Source organism: Magnolia sinica, chromosome 12, assembly GCF_029962835.1.
Source record: "Magnolia sinica isolate HGM2019 chromosome 12, MsV1, whole genome shotgun sequence".
Taxonomy (NCBI): Eukaryota; Viridiplantae; Streptophyta; class Magnoliopsida; order Magnoliales; family Magnoliaceae; genus Magnolia; species Magnolia sinica.
The window spans coordinates 74,050,259-74,070,696 of NC_080584.1; positions in this window are offsets into that span (position 1 = coordinate 74,050,259).

The window sequence follows — 20,438 nt, forward strand, 5'->3', positions numbered from 1 at the left end:
TATAGGTTTAGGTTTAGGAAATCGGGTTCGAGTTCGGGATCGGGTTTAGGTTTGAGTTTAGGTTATAGGTTATAGGTTATAAGTATAGGTTATATGTTAAGGTTAAGGTCTAGGTTTAGGTTATAGGTTAAGGTTTTGAGATTTGAGAATAGGTTTAGGTTAAGGTTATAAGTCTATGTTTAGGTTATAGGTTAATATTTAGGTTTAGGTTATAGGTATAGGTTTAGGTTATAGGTTTAGGTTATAGGTTAAGGTTATGGTTTAGGTTTAAGTTATAGGTTAAGGTTTTGGAATTTGAGAATAGGTTTAGGTTAAGGTTATAAGTCTAGGTTAAGGTTATAGGTTAAGGTTTAAGTTTAGGTTATAGGTATAGGTTTAGGTTATAGGTTATAAGTATAGGTTATAGGTTAAGGTTAAAGTCTAGGTTTAGGTTATAGGTATAAGTTTAGGTTATAAGTATAAGATATAGGTTTAGGGAAAGGTTAGGTTTAGGTTATACGTTTTGGGATTTGAGAATAAGTTTAGGTTATAAGTATAGGTTTAGGTTGGGTTATATGTTAAGGTTTAGGGATTTGAGTTTAAGTTAATGTTTATGTTTAGGTTAAGGTTGTAAATTTAGGTTTAGGTTATAGGTTAAGGTTTAGGTATAGGTATAGGTTTAGGTTATAGGCATAGGTTTAGGTTTGGGTTTAGGTTTTAGGTTTTAGGTTATAAGTATAGGTTATAGGTTAAGATTAAGGTATAGGTTTAGGTTATACATATAGGTTTTAGGATTTGAGAATAGTTTTAGATTTAGGTTATAGGTTAAGGTTTAGGTTTAGGTTATAGGTATAGGTTTATGTTATAAGTATATGTTATAGGGTAAGGTTATGGTCTAGGTTGAGGTTTTGGGATTTGAGAATAGGTTTAGGTTAAGATTATAAGTCTAGGTTTAGGTTTAGGTTTAGGTTATAGGTATGGGTTTAGGTTATAGGTTATAAGTATAGGTTATAGGTTAAGGTTAAGGTCTAGGTTTAGGTTATAGGTATAGGTTTAGGTTATAAGTGTCGGTTATAGGTTTAAGGAAAGGTTAAGTTTATGTTATAGGTTTTGGGATTTGAGAATAGGTTTAGGTTATAAGTATAGGTTTAGGTTGAGTTATAGGTTAAGGTTTAGGGATTTGAGTTTAGGTTAATGTTTAGGTTTAGGTTAAGGTTATAAGTTTAGGTTAAAGTTATAAGTATAGGTTTAGGTTATAGGTTAAGGTTTAGGTATAGGTTTAGATTATAGGTATAGGTATAGGTTATAGGTTATAAGTATAGGTTATAGGTTAAGGTTAATGTTTGGGTTAAGGTTATAAGTTTAGGTTTAGGTTATAGGTTAATGTTTTGAGATTTGAGAATAGGTTTAAGTTAAGGTTATAAGTATGAGTTATAGGTTATAAGTATAAGTTATATGTTAAGGTTAAAGTCTAGGTTTAGGTTATAAGTTAAGGTTTTGGGATTTGAGAATAGGTTTAGGTTAAGGTTATTAGTCTAAGTTTAGGTTATAGGTTAAGGTTTAGGTTTAGGTTATAGGTATAGGTTTAGGTTATAGGTTATAAGTATAGCCTAAACCTTAACTTATAACCTAACTTAAACTTAAACCTATAACCTACACTTATAACTTAAAACTTAAATGTATTCTCAAATCCCTAAATCTAAACCTACACCTAATCCTAATCTCAACTCCTTAACTTAAACCTAAACTTGAAAACCCAAACCTAAACCCGATCCCGAACCCGAACCAAATTTTCTTAACCTAAACTTTAACCTATTCTCAATTCCCTAAAGCTATAACTTATAACCTAAACCTATAAACTAAAACCTAAACCTAAACCTAAACTTAAAACCTAAATGTATTCTCAAATCCCTAAACCTAAACCTACACCTAATCCTAATCTCAACTCCCTAACTTAAACCTAAACTTAAATTTAAAAATCCAAACCTAAACCCGATCCCGAACCTGAACCCGATTTTCTAAATCTAAACCTAAACCTTAACCTATTCTCTATTCCCTAAAGCTATAACCTATAACCTATAACCTAAACCTAACCTTAACCTAAACCTATAACCTAAACCTAAACTTAAACCTAAACCTAAACCTAAAACCTAAATGTATTCTCTAATCTCCAAACCTAAACCTAAACCTAAACTTGAAAACCCAAACCTAAATCCGATCCCGAACCCAAACTCGATTTCCTAAACCTAAACTTTAAATGTATTCTCTAATCTCCAAACCTAAACCTAAACCTAAACTTGAAAACCCAAACCTAAATCCGATCCCGAACCCAAACCCGATTTCCTAAACCTAAACTTTAAATGTATTCTCTAATCTCCAAACCTAAACCTAAACATAAACTTGAAAACCCAAACCTAAACCCAATCCCGAACTCGAACCTGATTTCCTAAACCTAAACCTTAACCTATTCTCAATTCCCTAAAGCTATTACTTATAACATAAACCTATATCCTAAACCTAAACCTTAACCTAAACCTAAACCTATAACTTTAACCTAAACCAAAACTTATGACCTAAACCTTAACCTATAACCTAAACTTATATCCTATAACCTTACCTTAACCTTAACCTAACCTATAACCTAAAACTTAAACCTAAACCTAAAACCTAAATGTATTCTCAAATTCCTAAACCTAAACCTATACCTAATCCTAATCTCAACTCCCTAACCTAAACCTAAACCTAAACTTGAAAACCCAAACCTAAACCTGATCCCGAACTCGAACCCGATTTCCTAAACCTAAACCTTAACCTATTCTCAATTCCCTAAAGCTATAACCTAAAACCTAAACCTAAACCTAAAACTTAAGTGTATTCTCAAATCCCTAAACCTAAACCTACACCTAATCCTAATATGAAGTCTTAAACCTAAACTTGAAAACCCAAACCTAAACCCAAACCCGATTTCTTAAACCTAAACCTTAACCTATTCTCAATTCCCTAGAGCTATAACTTATAACTTAAACCTATAACCTAAACATAAACCTAAACCTATAACCTTAACCTAAACCAAAACCTATGAGCTAAACCTAAACTTATATCCTATAACCTAAACTTATATCCTATAACCTAACCTTAACCTTAACCTAAACCTAAAACCTAAACTTTAACCTATAACCTAAAACCTAAACCTAAACCTAAAACCTAAATGTATTCTCAAATCCCTAAACCTACACCTAATCCTAATCTCAACTCCCTAACCTAAACCTAAACCTAAACTTAAAAACCAAAACTAAACCCGATCTCGAACCCGATTTCTTAAACCTAAACCTTAACCTATTCTCAATTCCCTAACGCTATGAATAATTTTTTGTATTTTATTTATGATGTTAAACTTATATGTATTTATGCGTGGATGGATGTCATGTGGATAAGATTGTTTGTGTTTGGATGGATGTAGTTTATGTTTAGACGGATGTAGTTTATGTTTAGATGAATGTAGTTTATGTTTGGATGGATTTACATAGTTTGGGTTTAGATGGATGTGAATGTGAATATGACGAAATATATTATATAACAGGTGTATATCAAGAAGAATATGATGAACTATATTGTAAGAGGTGTATATCAGGAATTTTGAGCTGGAAATTTTTTCAAAAAAATACTTTTACCTATGAAATATTTCGTAGGTAAAATTCTCAGAAATGTTTTTACCTACGACAATTTTCGTAGGCAAAAGTCTCAACGTTTGAAAGTTAAGCTAAATATTATATTTTTACCTACGAACCATTTCATAGGTAAAAGTCTAATACACGTTTTTTACCTACGAAAAATTTCGTAGGTAAAGGTCTTAGGTAAAAGTCCCCTACACATTGTTTCGCTACGAAATCTTTCGTAGGTAAAAGTGTCATCATATATGTTTTTACCTATGACAATATTCGTAGGTAACAGTCTCATAGACTTTTTTTACTTACGAAACCGTTGGTAGGTAAGAGTAAACTTTTTGATTTTTGGTTTTTTCAAAAGTTCAAAACACCTTTACCTACGACAGTTGTCGTAGGTAAAGATGGCTTTTACGTACTAAACTTTTCATTTGATTGTATTTTGAAAAAATGAAAACACCCTTTACCTGCGAAAATTATCGTAGGGAAATATGACTTTTAGATATTCAAAACACCTTTTACCTACGAACATATTTGTAGGTAAAGATGACTTAGGTAAAAATAAACTTTTCGTTTCTTTACATTTTGAAAATTTGAAAACATCCTTTACCTACGAAAATTGTCATAGGGAAATATGACTTTTACCTACGAAGGTTAAATTCGTCGGTTAAAAGTAAACTTAGAAAACTTTTCGATTCACCTGCGAAAATATTCGTAGGTAAATATGGCTTTTACCTACGAAATTATATTTCGTAGGTAAAATTTTTTGTTGTAGTTAGAAAAATTGAAAACACCCTTTACCTACAAAAATATTCGTAGGTAAATATGACATTTACTGATGAAATTAACTTTCGTTGGTACACCCTTGACCTACGAAAATTTTCGTAGGTAAAGATGACTTTTACCTATAAGTTTACTTTTACCTATGAAAATAAATTTCGTAGGTAAAATTCATCTTTACCTACGAAAATTAATTTCGTCGGTAAAAGTTTCATCGGTAAAAACCATATTTCTTGTAGTGCAACTTGGTAGACCTTGTCCACTAATCAACATTAGGCATTCCCTCCTAACTTGTACCCTATGGTGTGGTTCACTAGCCCTCTGATTCGCCCTCATATACTCATCATGGCCGTTTAACGCTGGTTGAATCTAGCACTATATGTTTCGACGGGGTCTTGGGGCTGGATTGTTGACTGGTTGCTGTCTACGTGCATGTAACGAGCAAAACTACTATGGAAGTCAAGCTGGTGGTTCACACTTGCTAACTTCCCAAGGTTGTGCTTGTGTGTATAGAATCTGATCCATTCATCATGTACGGCCGGTTTTGCACTTGATGTGGCTGGAAATTCAACTCAGTTCGGTTATTTGGGGCCTAACGCATACATCTCCGCACGTGGTGCACATGTGTGGCTGACCTTGCCACTAGATCGGCTTGATTTGTCAGCCATTACATGAGTACCGTGGAGATGAACAGTCATAAGTTGGGACTTGGGTAGGGAAGGATCCAGGGTTATACTCTCACGATACCCCTTGTCAAGGTTGTCAAAAAAAAATGTTATGTCCAACAGGGTCATATTCTATTTTCTCTGCCACTTTAATCATCTGATGGGGCCTCAGGATGACTATTTCCCACACGACACTTGATGGGGCCTCAGGATGTCATCTCCTCCCTCCACTGGCTGTCTATCGTGCTAGTTCATGCATAGGATATTGGGAGCTGATTGGGTGCGAGTGGACCTTGCCCTGGGGCTTACCTTGATGTATGTGTTCTACATCCACGCCGTCCATCCAATTTTCCAAATCAATTTAGGGCATTATCTAAAAAAAATAAAGCAGATCCAAATCTGAGGTGGACCATATCATATGAGATAGAGGTGATTGTTCATTAATGGCACATGAAAGTTTTGAATCAAGTTGATTAGGGGTGTACACAAACCAAGCTAGCTCGGTTGGCTTGCTCGACTCAACTCGAAAAAACTCGATTCAACTCGGTTCGAAGCTTAGTTCGAGCCAAGTAGAGCTGATTTTTTGAGCTCGAAAATGAGTTCGAGCAGGCCCCAGCTTGACTCGACTCGGATCAAACCAGTTTGGTGACTTGGTTACTTTGCCATTGATGTTGCTCACCAAGTGTTTGATAAAATGACTCAACGAAGTGTGGCTGGTGGAAGGTATGTACATGAAACAAATATCCTTTTTTTTTTCTTGGTTTTTATGTTGCTTAAAAGGTGATTGATAAAATACCTGGAAAACTATTGCTTCTGTTTTACATACAGAAGGATTTTGAAGGTTAAGTCCATGTGTTTGTGGAAATGCCTTAATGGCGAACTCAGCTTGATCTTGGCTTGAACTTGGCCCGAGCTGGCCTGAGCTACCGACCGAACTAAGTCGAGCTGGCCAGTCAGGCTCGAGGATCGAGCTGAGTCGAGTTCGAGCTGAGGACAACCAATGGCTGAGCCGAGTTAAGCTGAGGCCAGTTCGACTGAGTTCGATTGGATGAACACCCCTACTCGGGGCACTGTTTAACGCTTCATATGCTGGCTTTCAAAAATTGTACATAGTGTATCTAAAATACTCTGTCCTAAGTTACATACGCAAAATTAGACCTATTTAACAGTCCTGACCTCTGATTCGTGTACTCTTTTTTTTAATTAAAATAGAACCATTCAATGCTTTTATTTTTAACCGTCCAACATGTGCCTAACGATCCGATAATCCGATGGTTCGATAGGCTTATATTTTAGTTCATGGTGCATCTAAACTGCAACCCATAATATGGACAGTTTGAATTGAATTGATTGTACGCATGTAATTTCTAAGTCACTCCGTATCATCCACCAGGCTCTGCCAAATTATCAAAGCTTTTCTATTGCAGTCTAGTGTTTAAAGATGGATTACTTGAGGTTGGCTTAGTCAACACACCAAATATGTTTTATGTCCATGCGGCCCATCCAAGGACATAATCCCAAAAAATGAAGTTTTTAATAATATGCGCAGGGCATGTTCGGATACCACCAAATAAGTTACTTTTTCTACTTATAACAATATATAAGTAACTTATTTTAAATAAGTTTGGTTTATGATTAGTTATAAGAAACTTTTTTACTTAAAATTATTTAATCATTTTTAGTTAATTTTTTTAATAGCTTTCAGACTTTTAATAAATTATTGAAGAAAAGTATTAGAAGAGACAAAAGAGAGAAAGGAGAAGCCAATAAGTATATTGTTTACCAAAAATACTTATCTTTTTAATAAGTAGAAATTAAGATAAGCTATTTGTACCATGAGTAACTTATCTTAAGCAACTTAAGATAAGTAACCTTCTTACTTTGCCACATGTTCGTATAAGAGTTGCTTGCTCATATGTACATGTGGCGTATGGCAACAATCATCTTAGCTTCCATGGTTTTCCCTTTACCGGTCATATCAGCTACAAGGATTTTGTAATTATGATATCTTCCATATGACATTATTGCCGAGTGTTGGTTTTTTAACCGTTTGATCTGGTGATGTCAGGTTAGGTGTAAACATATGGGGTGACACATTTGATCCTGTGTTGATGCAAAAATCTGGTTAGCCCTCCCTGGCTCGTGAACCTGCACAAAAAAAAAGAAGAAAAAAGACCCTGGCTTGTACCGAGGACCCTCCGATGGCTAAATCAGGGATCTGGGTCTAGTTGAGTGTTGAGGGTTTATGGCTAGAGATTGTGCATACCTCTCCCCCTTTGGAGATGTTCTCATTTATAGGTGGGAAGAGGTGGTGGCGTAGAGGGCGTTCATCCCTGCTTTGGCAGGGACAAAATCCTAGTAGGATTCTGAGTTTATGTGCGGTGGATCCTTCTAGATCTTCAGCCAGGATATTGAGGAGAATCGTGTTGGAGATGGTTTCAACGATCTTCGGCGCGAATCACAGGCTGGCTGGACGTTGGTTAGGTCAAGCTTGGCCTAATGTTGGGGTCGAGCTCAACCTAAGGCTGGCCTGCTGAGGTCAGGCTCGGCCTATCATTGGGATCGAACTTGACTTAATGCTGAGAGATCGGGCTCAGCCTAACGTTGGGGTTGAGCTCGGTCTGATGTTGAGAGGTCGAGCTTGAGTGTTAGACCATTGGGTCACATCAGTTGCTATTAGAACACTTGACTTGGCCTGTTGACGGTAGGTCGGTATATTTTTCCCATAATAGTAAGCCCCCTACTTACCAGTCCACGTAGTGGACTGGATAAATAGTGTGTGTTTTGGCCAGGTCGCACCTAACATCAGGTCGAGCTAGGACTTGGATCGAGGTCTCTGCGTGATGAGTCGAGAGGCCGAGGAAGGTGGACCGCCCGCATGTCGCTATGAGTGATGGGAAGTTAGCAAATGCGGAGCTCGAGGTGGGAGTCTTATGATGGCAGTGTGACGACGATGCTCTACCTGCAAGTACCTGGTATGTGCCAGTTGTCGTTGGAACGGGGATCGAGATAGTCGTACGCGACGTGTCCCGCAGGGGGAGCGCTAATGTGTGACACTACGACTTCGTGTGCTTAGGCACTGATGGGGCATCATCAATGCGTCGAGCACGATATGTATAAAGGGGGGAGACAACACCTAGATCCCTCCACTTCTTCCCATTTTCCTCTACCTACCTTCAGAGCAAGCGATTTTCGGCAAGTCAGAAATTCCTTTTTTCTCTTCTTTTCGGCAGCTTTTCCTTTTTCCAGCTAGGTTTTTTCCCTTTCTGGCGTAGTCTTTTCTCTTTCTGACATAGACTTTTCTTTCATTCCTTTAGCTCAGCCAAGATGTTAGATTGGTTCATGGTCAGGTCGATGTCGGGGGCTTTCCATAATGACTCATATTATTTCCCCAAGGATGATCGGGCAAATATCTCAACCCTCCCTTCGGACATGGGGGACGAAGAGGTGAGATTTCAAGGCCTGAGAGATAAAAGGGCTCGATTGGGGCCAGGGCGCCTCACTGTCGCAACCGAGGAGGTGAATACTATCAGCTCTGCCTTGATGGAAGCCGATCTTCTAAGGGTAAGGGGAGATTACTAGATCCCCAAGTCTATGAGTCTCCAGGCTCCGGAGTTGAGGAAGGTCCTTGGTTAGCCTCGCGTGGGTGACTTGGCCATTTAGGTCGTGGGCCTTTAGTGCCGCCTCCATTTATGGCGGGTGAAGGTGTTGTGGGGAGGGCCATCCAATGGTGGTTGGCAATGGCTAATATTGACGATTTCTTTATTCTTCGGGGCCTTACCTCCTGTTTGATTTTCTAGTAGGTGTGGGCGAAGAGGAATGGGAACCGCTTCGAGGGGAATGTTATTAAGGTGGGAAATGTCATTGCCCAAGTTTCTAAATGGTTAAAAATGATCAGTGTCTCCCTTATAACCCTAAATTCCACTGAAATATTGAGACAATGTTTCAAGCCATTAGTATTAGTGGATGTCAGGTTGTTCGCTGAGCTCCATTGATGGTCAAGTGGATTAGGCCAAGCAAGGGATGGGTGGCCAAGAGAGGGTCAAGTAAAGGTTAATGAGGATGGGTCCTCTCGAGGTAATACGGGTTTATCAGGGGGGCGGGGGAGTATGCATGGACTGAGTTGGAAGTTTGATGTTTGTGTTCTCCACAGGGTATGCTTTCGGTTCCAATACCCGGGTTGAAGTCAAAGCTTTGGTTGAGGGGATGACCCTCTGCGTAGATAGAGGTTTCTCGAAAGTGGAAGTGGAGAGCCACTGCATGGTCATAGTTGAAATGCTCAGCGAGAGGTCCTCATTGATGTGGAGGATGTGGTTGGTTGATGTGATTAGGCGTTGGGTTGACTTGAGGATCTCCTTTGCGCCGAGAGAAGCTAAGAGTATGGCGGATGTTTTAGCGAGACAGGGCAGTGAATTGTAGGCTAAGAGGCTGATTTTGTCGCAATTGGATCTTCCTCCTCTCCTAAGAGGAAATTTCTTCATAGATAGATCTTGTCGTCAATGTCTTAAATCTATTTGTAACAGGGTCTGTTGATGTCATGGACAACCTACTCGATCCCATCGAGCAGCTGTCGATGCCATCGACAGCCTACTCGATCCCATCGAGAAAATCTAGAAAAATCTTATTTGATTGCTGGACAGTTTTGGAGATGCTACTCGATGGCATCGAATGTGGCTTCAATGTCATCGATAGGTCCTCAATGGCTGTCGATGCCATCGTAGGTCCCATCAAAGGTGCGGGCGAAATTGCATAAGTGCGTAATTTGTTTCTTATTCTAGTTGTGGTAATATAAGTTGAGTATAATTAGGATTAGGGCAAAGTTAGGATTTTCTAAGACGTTTCTAAGGGTTCGAGAGCAAAGCTAGGGATTTCAGGGGGTTGTTCAGATCGACAAGTTCATCCATCTCTTGTAATATCATTTTCATAGTGGATTGCTTGTCACTTCGCGTTGTGATTTTTTTCGTGAAGATTTTTTCTATATAAAACTCGTGTGTTCTCTATGTATTTTGCTTACGTCTGATTTTATCTTGTTAGATTGAATTTGGAGTTGCTTCCTTGCGACCCCGTTAAGACCCAGCAGAGTTGGTGCGGGTAACTTGAGAGGTAGGCTAAGAGTTACATGAGATACGTGCATAGTCTAGATAGTGGGGTATATGATAGACGTCCGGGGTTTTTAGAGTCGTGGGCCTGGCCAAAAGCTTGTAAGGTCGTTCAACTTCAGTTTCTCCAGTAATATATTTTATTTCTTAAAAAAAAAAAAAAAAAAAAAAAACCAAAAGAGAGAGTAGATTGTTAAGCAGAGGTTTTTCTCTTCATATGTATGGGATTTTGAGGGGCCCAATCTTCATGGGGCTCACATTTTAAGTGTATAAACTAAACATTTTTGTTTCCTAAAGTAGTTGAAACCTTCTATTGAATTAGGATACTTGGTTTCATAGAGCAGTTGAGATCTTTGTTTGTGTTTTGGTTGAGCTCTAATCCTTTCAAAAATTGGATAACAAGTACAAAACAATTCCCTAAAATTCAGTGTTCTTTTTTTTTTTTTTTTTAACACACGCACACACACCCCCACACACTCACGCCGTAGTGGGCTTTCACCACCTATGGATACTCGAACCCTTGACCGGGTGTTGAAACTCCCGAGAGTCTACCACCCGAGCAAGATCCAGGAGATAAGGCAGGTAGGATAATCTAATCCATAAAGTTTTGGGGGCATACCTGATGATCTGGATCGTCTAAACATGGGCCCCACATGTAATCGATGGGACCTTACAAACCCTCCAAAAAAATTAAGCAGCAGCATGAGGATTAGAAATGCCCTAATGTACACCTTAACCAGAGATGCTCCAATGGTCTCGGAGCACTATAAGTTATAGTTATCCTACCTACATGGGTACACTTATACTGTCTGATTCATTGATCCAGACCGTTCATTAGGTCCAACGCATTTTTTCGTGGATGCCACATAAACATCATACAATTTGACCAATACTAACTATTGATCAGTGGCCTTGATTATGGATGGTCAAGATCATTTACAACAAAATAGGCTCGATCAACAATCTGGGGAATCTGTTGGTTAGGAACAATCATGGATTGTTTGTGATTCTAAAGAATCTCTTCTGTTAGGCAATCATAATGATCCCATCCATGGCTTAGAAATAAGGCCAAATCAAGAATGGATTGGATCATCCAAAATCAATAATATTTTTACTAGTTGCTCATGAAAGGTGTTCTGGACTTAATGGACGGTTCAGATTGATCGACCAATTCAACTAGGAGCACCATAACTTATGGTGCTATGAGATCATTGGAGCATTTCTCCACCCTAAAAATGTCACATGATGTATGAGCATGGTCCAATCATGTTGGGGCCCACATTTCTAGTTTATAAAATAAGAATTTTTTTTGTTTCCTAAAGCAGGTGAAACCTTCTCTTGAATTATGATAATAGGTTTCTTAGAGCAGTTGAGACCTTGTGATTTTGTTGGCCTCTCTAATCCTTGCATATATATATATATATATATATATATATTACAAGAAAAAAAGATGGTGGGCCCCTTTGTAAACGTGTTAGTGTCACTTGCGAATATGGCAAACGTGAGGGAGTTCTAAGCCGTTCCTTAGGTGGGCCCCCTGTAACATGACCCGGTCCAAACATCTTTCAACTCTAGTCATGCTACATGTACATGACGGAATCAGACGCTTGGCCATTAGACCGGTCTTATGAGTGGACTGCCTTGCTATGGGTGCCACCTGATTAATTACATAGTGGGACCGAGCTGATTAACGGTTGGGATCCCCACATATAAGTCATCAGATGTTTCTTTAGTAGAGTTTTGGGGCTGAAACACAAAAAGTCTCCTAGTAAGGTTGGCAATGGTCAATTTACGGGTTGGACGTTCAAGTCTTCTAACTCGACCTGAATTAATTAGATAAGGCTTAAATGATAATGACGATGCCTAAGTCTTTTAGCCAAATCCAACCGGACCCAACTTTATATTATATATATTGAGAGAGAGGAGGAGAGGCATGCTCACCTACTTACTTGTGTACATGCGCACCTTCGCACACGTGTCATGGGCCTAAAATCTGAACGGTCTATGTGATGCGGTACCTCTTGAAACCCCTGGAACCAATTTTCACGCTAATCCAAAACTCTAATGGGCTATAGCAAAAGGAGATGCAAATCAAGGGAGTATAATATTTTCTCTTACTATGCCCACCAAAGTTATAAAAGTTGGGCCGGGGTTCATGGAGTGTTACATCACGAGCACAGTTCAAATTTTGGGCGCATGCGCTGTTGGAAAAATTATTCAGATTAATGTATTTCTGTATAAAGTGAAAACTAAAAATTGCAAAATAATCTGAAATCAGAACAGGCTGAAGCACGTCTGAAACGCTGTCCTTAAAGCGTTATTTGCCCCTACTCAAGTGAATTGAGTATGTTGATAGGTTATAGGCAAACAGCTTCTAGGATACGATGAGCCTAGTGTGGGTCTGCGTTCAGCAAACATGAAGGCCCACCAAATGGAACTCTATTACACACTTTCTGCAGTATTACAGTATAAAAGAAAAATCCCAAAAGAAGAAGAAAGGAAGAAAAAAAATTGTTTCGACTTCTGCACAGGTCAGTTCAAATCTTCAGCCACTGGTTCAGTTGAACCGTCCTAAATCACACTGCTGGTCTGTTCTTCAAGCTAAGGTTTAAGCTTTGCTATGTTGCTTGAAACACTATAATATATGAGTGGAGAGGGGCTAGCTGTCTCAGTTTGTATGGGTTTGTTGGAGTGAGTTGAAATTGTATGGAAACCCATCCAAGCCCTCCTTTTATAGGCTATGGTGGCTAGGGGGTTATGGTCCAGAAACTTAAATTCCATTAAGTCATTTCTGGCTGTTGGAAAACTAGCCGTTTTATGGCTGTTTTCTAACTGTTGTGCATGGGCCATTAATCTGCTGCATGCTAACTGTTGTGAGACAACAGCTAGCCGTTTTCTAGCTGTTGGGCTAGCCATGCAGCAGTTACAGCTGGACCCTGTACTAATGGCTCAGCTATTACAGTTTCTGCTGCAACAGCTCTTTTCAGTGCCTTTATTTATACTGAGAGATTCCTCTCCCAGTCCTTTGGTTTCTTTGCTAACTAGCCACCCGCCATAGCTACTTAGTCGTTCCGCGACTCGCACACGTCTTGCTCCGTTTCGCTCAAGGTGGCGAAAGAGCGATCCTGTGTGACACAATGCGGACGTGCGAAGTGCAAAGTGCGTCACTAGCGCCTCTACAGTCACACTGCCTCACATGCCCACGCCCTCGCACCGAGCCCGAGCCCGTGACCGAGACCGAGCCCGTGCCCGTGCCCGAGCCCGAGCCCAGGCGCGAGTGGGATCGCGGGTGTTCCAGTGTATAGGTCCATAGTCTACGGACTAGGTAGGTAAATATTATAATACTCCACATCATTCATATAAACCACAGATTTTTTTTCTTCCCTTTTTCGTGTGGGACTATTCCCAAAAAACCCACAAAAAGGTGTTTTCAAAATAACTTTTTATATATTATATATTATTTATTATTGAAATATATTTTATTAAAATCAATATTTTTTTCAACAATCCTCTACTTAATTTTATAAAAATATTTTCTCGGTTAAACAATACTGCCAGAATAATCAGCTTATATGCATAAAGAAAGATATCTTTTTGATGTTAATCTTTCCTTAGTGTAAGTATCTTAAAACTTTGTCGAAATGACTGGTAGCCGCAGCTTTGAACCAGTTATTCCTAGATAACAGAATTGAAAATACCACATACATATTAGTTATGTGTTTGTTAGAGTTTCCACAATCTTGCTCAGCACAATTAATGGCCATGTGCTTATCCTAATTCGTGAACGATCCCAAGAGAAAACTCCTAACTCTCATGAGAGACGGCACCATCTCTACGTTCGTATAGGTGAAATCCTTTCAATATCTCCGTTATTATAAAATACTTGTCCTTATCGATTGGATTTTATTAAGAGTTCTAAGACTCAACCCTCTATCGTAACGCTCAGCACTTATCTATTATGGATGAGATTTTATAATTTAGTACTGAAAACTTTTCACATATCAGTGACTTGTTCTTACCCATTAAACTCAAAATTAGAGATTTTCTGACTTTAGGTTGGGTTACCATCACTAATGGAACTTTGGTTGAAGAGTTTCAACCCCATCCCTCTAAATGTAGCCTTTACTACCTCTCTCGGTAGATTTTAGTGAAAGGATCTGCCAGGTTATTGCTTGATTTCACATAAGAAATAACAATGATTCCATCTCGAATCAATTGTCTGACATAATCATATCGAAGACTGATATGTCTAGACTTACCATTATAAGTGCCGCTATAGGCTCTAGCTAATGTCGCTTCACTATCACAATGTAGTGACACAACCGATATAGGCTTTACATAGAAAGGAATTTCTAATAGAAGATCCTTTAACCACTCAGCCTCTTTGCCTGTTACAGTCAGGGCTATAAATTCGGACTTCATAGTCGAATGCGTTATGCAAGTTTGTTTCTTAGATCCCCAAGATACAGTTGCACATCCTAGGTTGAATACCCACCTTGTAGTAGACTTGTTTTTCCTTGCACTCAATATCCAGCTCGCATCGGTATATCCTTCCAATATGGCAGGAAACTCTGAATAAAATAGTCATAAGTCTTTGGTTGCTTTTAAGTAACCAAAGACTCTACTTATTGCATTCCAGTGTTTAGTACTGGGGTTACTAGTAAACCTACTAAGTTTACTCGCAGCATATGCGATATCAGGTCTAGTGCATTGCATAACATACATAAGACTCTCTATAGCACTCGCATATTCTAATTGTGCAACTGTACTTCCAGTATTTTCTTTTAGCTTGATACTTAGATCAAATGAGATTTTTTCTTCCTTTATATTTAGATGGTTAAACTTGTTTAGTATCTTCTCAATATAATGAGCTTGACACAAAGTATAATCCTCATAATGTTTTTTAACTTTGATACCCAGAATGGTATCAACTTGTCCAAGATCCTTCATTTTAAATATGGAAGAGAGAAACCGCTTTGTTTCAGTCACACCTTCCATTTTATTACTTATTATTAACATGTCATCAACATACAAACAAATAACAATGATATAACTACCATCTACTTTAGAATATATGCATTTGTCAGCTACATTATGCATGAAACCATGAGATAGTATTTTGGAATCAAACTTCTCATGCCACTGTTTTGGTGCTTGTTTTAATCCATATAAAGATTTGACTAATCTATATACTTTGTTTTCATTTCTTGGTAGAACGAATCCTTCAGGTTGTTCCATGTATACCTCATCGTTGAGGTCACCATTCAGGAATGCAGTCTTTACATCCATTTGGTGGATGTGAAGATGATGTATGGAAGCTAGCGCAAATAATATCCTAATGAATGTTATCTTAGCTACAGGAGAGTGTGTGTCAAAGTAATCTATCTATTCTTTTTGTCTAAAACCCTTGGCTACTAGTCGAGCTTTAAAGGTTTAGATAGTCCCATCAGTGTGATATTTCTTCCTAAATACCCACTTACAACCTATGGGTCTAGAACCTGAAGGTAAGTTAACTAGTTCTCACGTTTAATTTGATAGTATAGATTCCATTTTATCGTTTATAGCTTCTTTCCAGAAAGCTAAGTCTCTAGAGGATACGGCCTATTTATATGTTTTAGGATCATCTTCTATAGTCATTACTATAGGTATTTTCCTTATAATATTTTCTCTATCTTCTTCTATAAGATCAAAAATGACACGTTGTGAGTTTATATAGTCATCTGCTAGTCTCTTCTCTATTCTTGTCCTTTGACTCCTACGAGGTTCAATAGGAGCCTCCACTATCTGTGGAGTTGTGCTATCTAGTTCTCTATTAGGAGTTTGAATTTTATTATCCTTTGACTCCAAGGATAGTGAGTTTTCAAAGAACTCAGCGTCTCTTGATTCTATTATTGAATTAAACTTCATGTCTAGAAGTCTATAAGCTTTACTATTTTGTGCATACCCTACGAAGGCGCACTTAATAGCTCTTGGTCCTAATTTAGTTCTTTTTGGATCAGGGGTTCTGTAATATGCAAGACACCTCCACACTTTTAGATATCCTAGGTTAGGTTTTCTACCTCTCCATGTTTCATATGGAGATATTTTATATTTTTTAGACAGAATTCTGTTTATTATATGGCACGCTGCAAGCAGTGCCTCACCCCATAGACTAAGTGGCAACTTTGCTTTTATCAGCATTGAGTTGACCATTTCTACTAACGTTCTATTCTTCCTTTCAGCTTTCCATTTTGTTGAGGTATGTATGGCGCTGTACATTAATGTATCAATCCATATTCTTCACAGAAGTTATCGAATTCATTGGAGAAGTATTTTCCTCCTCTATCGCTACGGAGAATTTTTATATTCTTATTCAGTTGATTCTCTACTTCTGCTTTATATATTTTAAATATGTTTAATGCTTCATCTTTACTCTTTAATAGGTACACATACACATACATAGAGCAATCATCTATAAAGGTTATGAAGTACCGTTTACCTCCACGAGTAAGAATACCGTTTAACTCACAGATATCACTGTGCACAAGATCCAATACTTGAGACGATTTTTCAACACTTAGAAAAGGTTTCTTTGTCATTTTGGATCTTATGCACACTTCACATTTTCTGGTTTCATTATCTATGTATGAGATTAAACCATTCTTAGCTATGAACTTCAAGGTACTATATCCTATATGGGCTAGTCTATCATGCCACAGTCCAACGGATTCAACCATATACGTAGAAGTGCTACTTTCATTTAGAGAAAACTTAACAATTCCGTTACAAGCATTTCCCTTTCCGACAAAATTTTCATTTTTCGACAGAATCAGTTTACTTGACTCATACACCACCCGTATGCCTGGTTTTCTCAGAAGATCCCCAGAAACTAAGTTTGGCCCCATGTCTGGGACGTGCAGTATATTAGTTAGAATCACTTTCTTTCTAGAGGTGAATATCAGTTCGACAGTTCCTTTGCTGACGACCTTCGATTGGACTTCATTACCCATTTGGACTTCTTGATCATCGGTCAATTCCTCATAGGTTTTGAAGGCTGATTTGTCATAGCACACATGTACTGCAGCGGCAGTATCATACCACCAACCTGGAACTTTGCCTTGGATGGTATTCACCTCAGTGATCATAGCCACGATATTGCCTTCTTCTACTGCACTTGCCTCTTTTTTAAATTTGCGATAGCGGCATACTCGAGTATAGTGCTCGGTTTTTCCACAAACATGGCATGGGCCCTTGAACTTTTCGTTCTTCTTTTGGGTGTTCTTCTTGAATTTCCCTTTATTAGGTTTCAGGGAATCGTCCTTCTCGGGATGTTTGTTATTAGTGTTTTCTACAGCATATACCTTGAACGAGGTATTCCCATTATCATTCTTTCTATCGTGGTTACGGGATTCTTCCTTAATCCTGAGGTGTTTCTGGATTTGTTTCAGTTGTAGTCATCGGTTTTATGCAGCAACTTCTTTCTATAGTCTTTCCACATCGGTGACAATTTGGTGATTATAGCCCTGACTTGGAATGATTTAGGAAGATCGATTTTAATCGCTTTGATTTTGTTTACTATTAGCTGCAGTTCTTGGATTTGGGGTAGCAACGGTTTATTATCTACTATGCTAAAGTCAAAATACCTGGTGATGAGAAACTTGTTGGTACCTTCTTCTTCAACCTTGTATTTGAATTCCAGAGCGGCCCAGATCTCTTTTGCTGATGACGTCTGTTGGTACAGATCGTACAGGCGGTCAGAGAGAGCGTTCAGAATGTATCCTCGACACAAGAGTTCGTCTTCTTCTCTTTTGGTACGGGCAGCTACTTGTTCAGGTGTGTCTTTATCAGATGCTTCAGGTAGTGCTTGTAAATTTGGATGTAATATATAATAGATCTTCACCGCCGTCAGGAGAAATTTCAGTTTGTCTTGCCATCTTATAAAATTGGTTCCATCGAACCGATCAAGACGTATCAAGTCCTGATTCATCAACTTGATGGATGAAACACTATCGGCTTCCATCAAATAGATAACGCTTTAAGATTGTTGGAAAAATTATACAGATTAATGTATTTCTGTATAAAGTGGAAACCGAAAATTGCAAAATAATCTGAAATCAGGACAGGCTGAAGCACGTCTGAAACGCTGTCCTTAAAGCGTTATTTGCCCCTACTCAAGTGAATTGAGTATGCTAATAGGTTACAAGCAAACAGCTTATAGGATACGACGAGCCTGGTGTGGGTTTGCGTTCAGCAAACACGAAGGCCCACCAAATGGAACTCTATTACACACTTTCTGGCAGTATTACAGTATAAAAGAAAAATCTCAAAAGAAGAAGAAAGGAAGAGAAAAAATTGTTTCGACTTCTGCACAGGTCAGTTCAAATCTTCAGCCATTGGTTCAGTTGAACTGTCCTAGACCACACCGTTGGTCTGTTCTTCAAGCTAAAGTTTAAGCCTTACTATGTTGCTGGAAACACTATAATATATGAGTGGAGAGGGGCTGACTGTCTCAGTTTGTATGGGTTTGTTGGAGTAAGTTGAGATTGTATGGAAACCCATCCAAGCTCTCCTTTTATAGACTATGGTGGATAGGGGGTTATGGTCTAGAGACTTAAATTTCATTAAGCCATTTCTAGCTATTGGAAAACTAGCCGTTTTATGGCCGTTTTCTGACTGTTGTGCATGGGCCATTAATCTGCTGCATGCTGACTATTGTGAGACAACAGCTAGCTGTTTTCTAACTGTTGGGCTAGCTATGCAGTAGTTACAGCTGGACCCTGCACTAATGGCTCAACTGTTACAGTTTCTGCTGCAACAGCTCTTTTCAATTCCTCTATTTATACTGAGAGATTTCTCTCTCAGTCCTTTAGTCTCTCTGCTAACTAGCCACCCGTCATAGCCACTTAGTCGCATGCGACTCGCACACGTCTTGCTCAAGGTCATGAAGGAGCAACTCTCTGCGACACGATGCGGACATGTGAAGTGTAAAGTGCGCCACTAGCGCCTCTGTAGCCACACTGTCTCATATGCTCACGCCCTCACACCGAGCCCAAGACCGTGCCCGAGCCCGAGCGCGAGCGCGCGCACGCACTGGAACACGCAAGGTCCATAGTCCACGGACTAGGTAAGTAAATATTATAATACTCCACATCCTTCATATAAACCACAGATTTTTCTCTTCCCTTTTTCATGTGGGACTATTCTCAAAAAACTCACAAAAAGGTGTTTTCAAAATAACTTTTTATATATTATATATTATTTTATTATTGAAATATATTTTATTACAATCAATATTTTTTGCAACACGCACACACACGTGTGTGTGGAAATGGTAAACTTCACATGAGGTCACATGGGCCCCTCAATGATATGTGCGGAGCATCAACACTGTACATTTGATGGGTCCCTTTTAGGTTATGGGTCTCAAAAATCAACTGCATTTGGAACTCAAGTGGGCCATACCATCCAAAACCACCTGAAGACATGCCTAAAGCATATAAAAGTACTTTGTATGACCCACTCGAGTTTAAATGCCACTGAAAGGTTTGACCCCTCATCTAAGTGGGACACACATAATGAATGGTCTGGATTTGTGAACCACATTTCAGTGGAGCTAATAAATAATTATTAGTATTTTAATGGGAGGGTAACCGCTCTCAACTGTTGTATATGGTGTGGCCTACCCAAGTCATGGATTGGGAGGGAACTTCCCATGAGGTCGAGCTGTGTGGGTCCCACTGTAATGTGTGTCAAACATCAATACTGTGCATTTGATGGGTCTCCTTTAGATTATGGGATATTGCAAAAATCAGCCATATGCATAATTCAGGTGGACCACACCATCTAAAACCGTGTGAAGACATGTCTAAAACATATAAAAGTACTTGGTGGGGCCCACCTGAGTTTTAGATGTGGTTGAAACTTAGTCTGACCCCTCATCCAAGAGGGACACACACAATGGATGGGCTGGATTTGTGAACCACATCTCAGTGGGCCCAAAAAATGATTATGAATGTTTTAATAGAGGGTAACCCCTCTCAACTGTTGTATGTAGTGTGGCCTATCCAAATCATGGATTGACTTGATTTTTAAGCTCATGGCCCACCATGGAATGGTGCATCTGGCTGATGGGGTAGATGTTCGACACACATCATCGTAAGGCCTACACAACTCCACCTTATGGGAAGTTCACGTGAGTTAGACTTCATAGTACCATTTCCTTAAATATATAGTTGTGTGCACGCGCGGGTGAGTGCACGTGCGCACACACACGT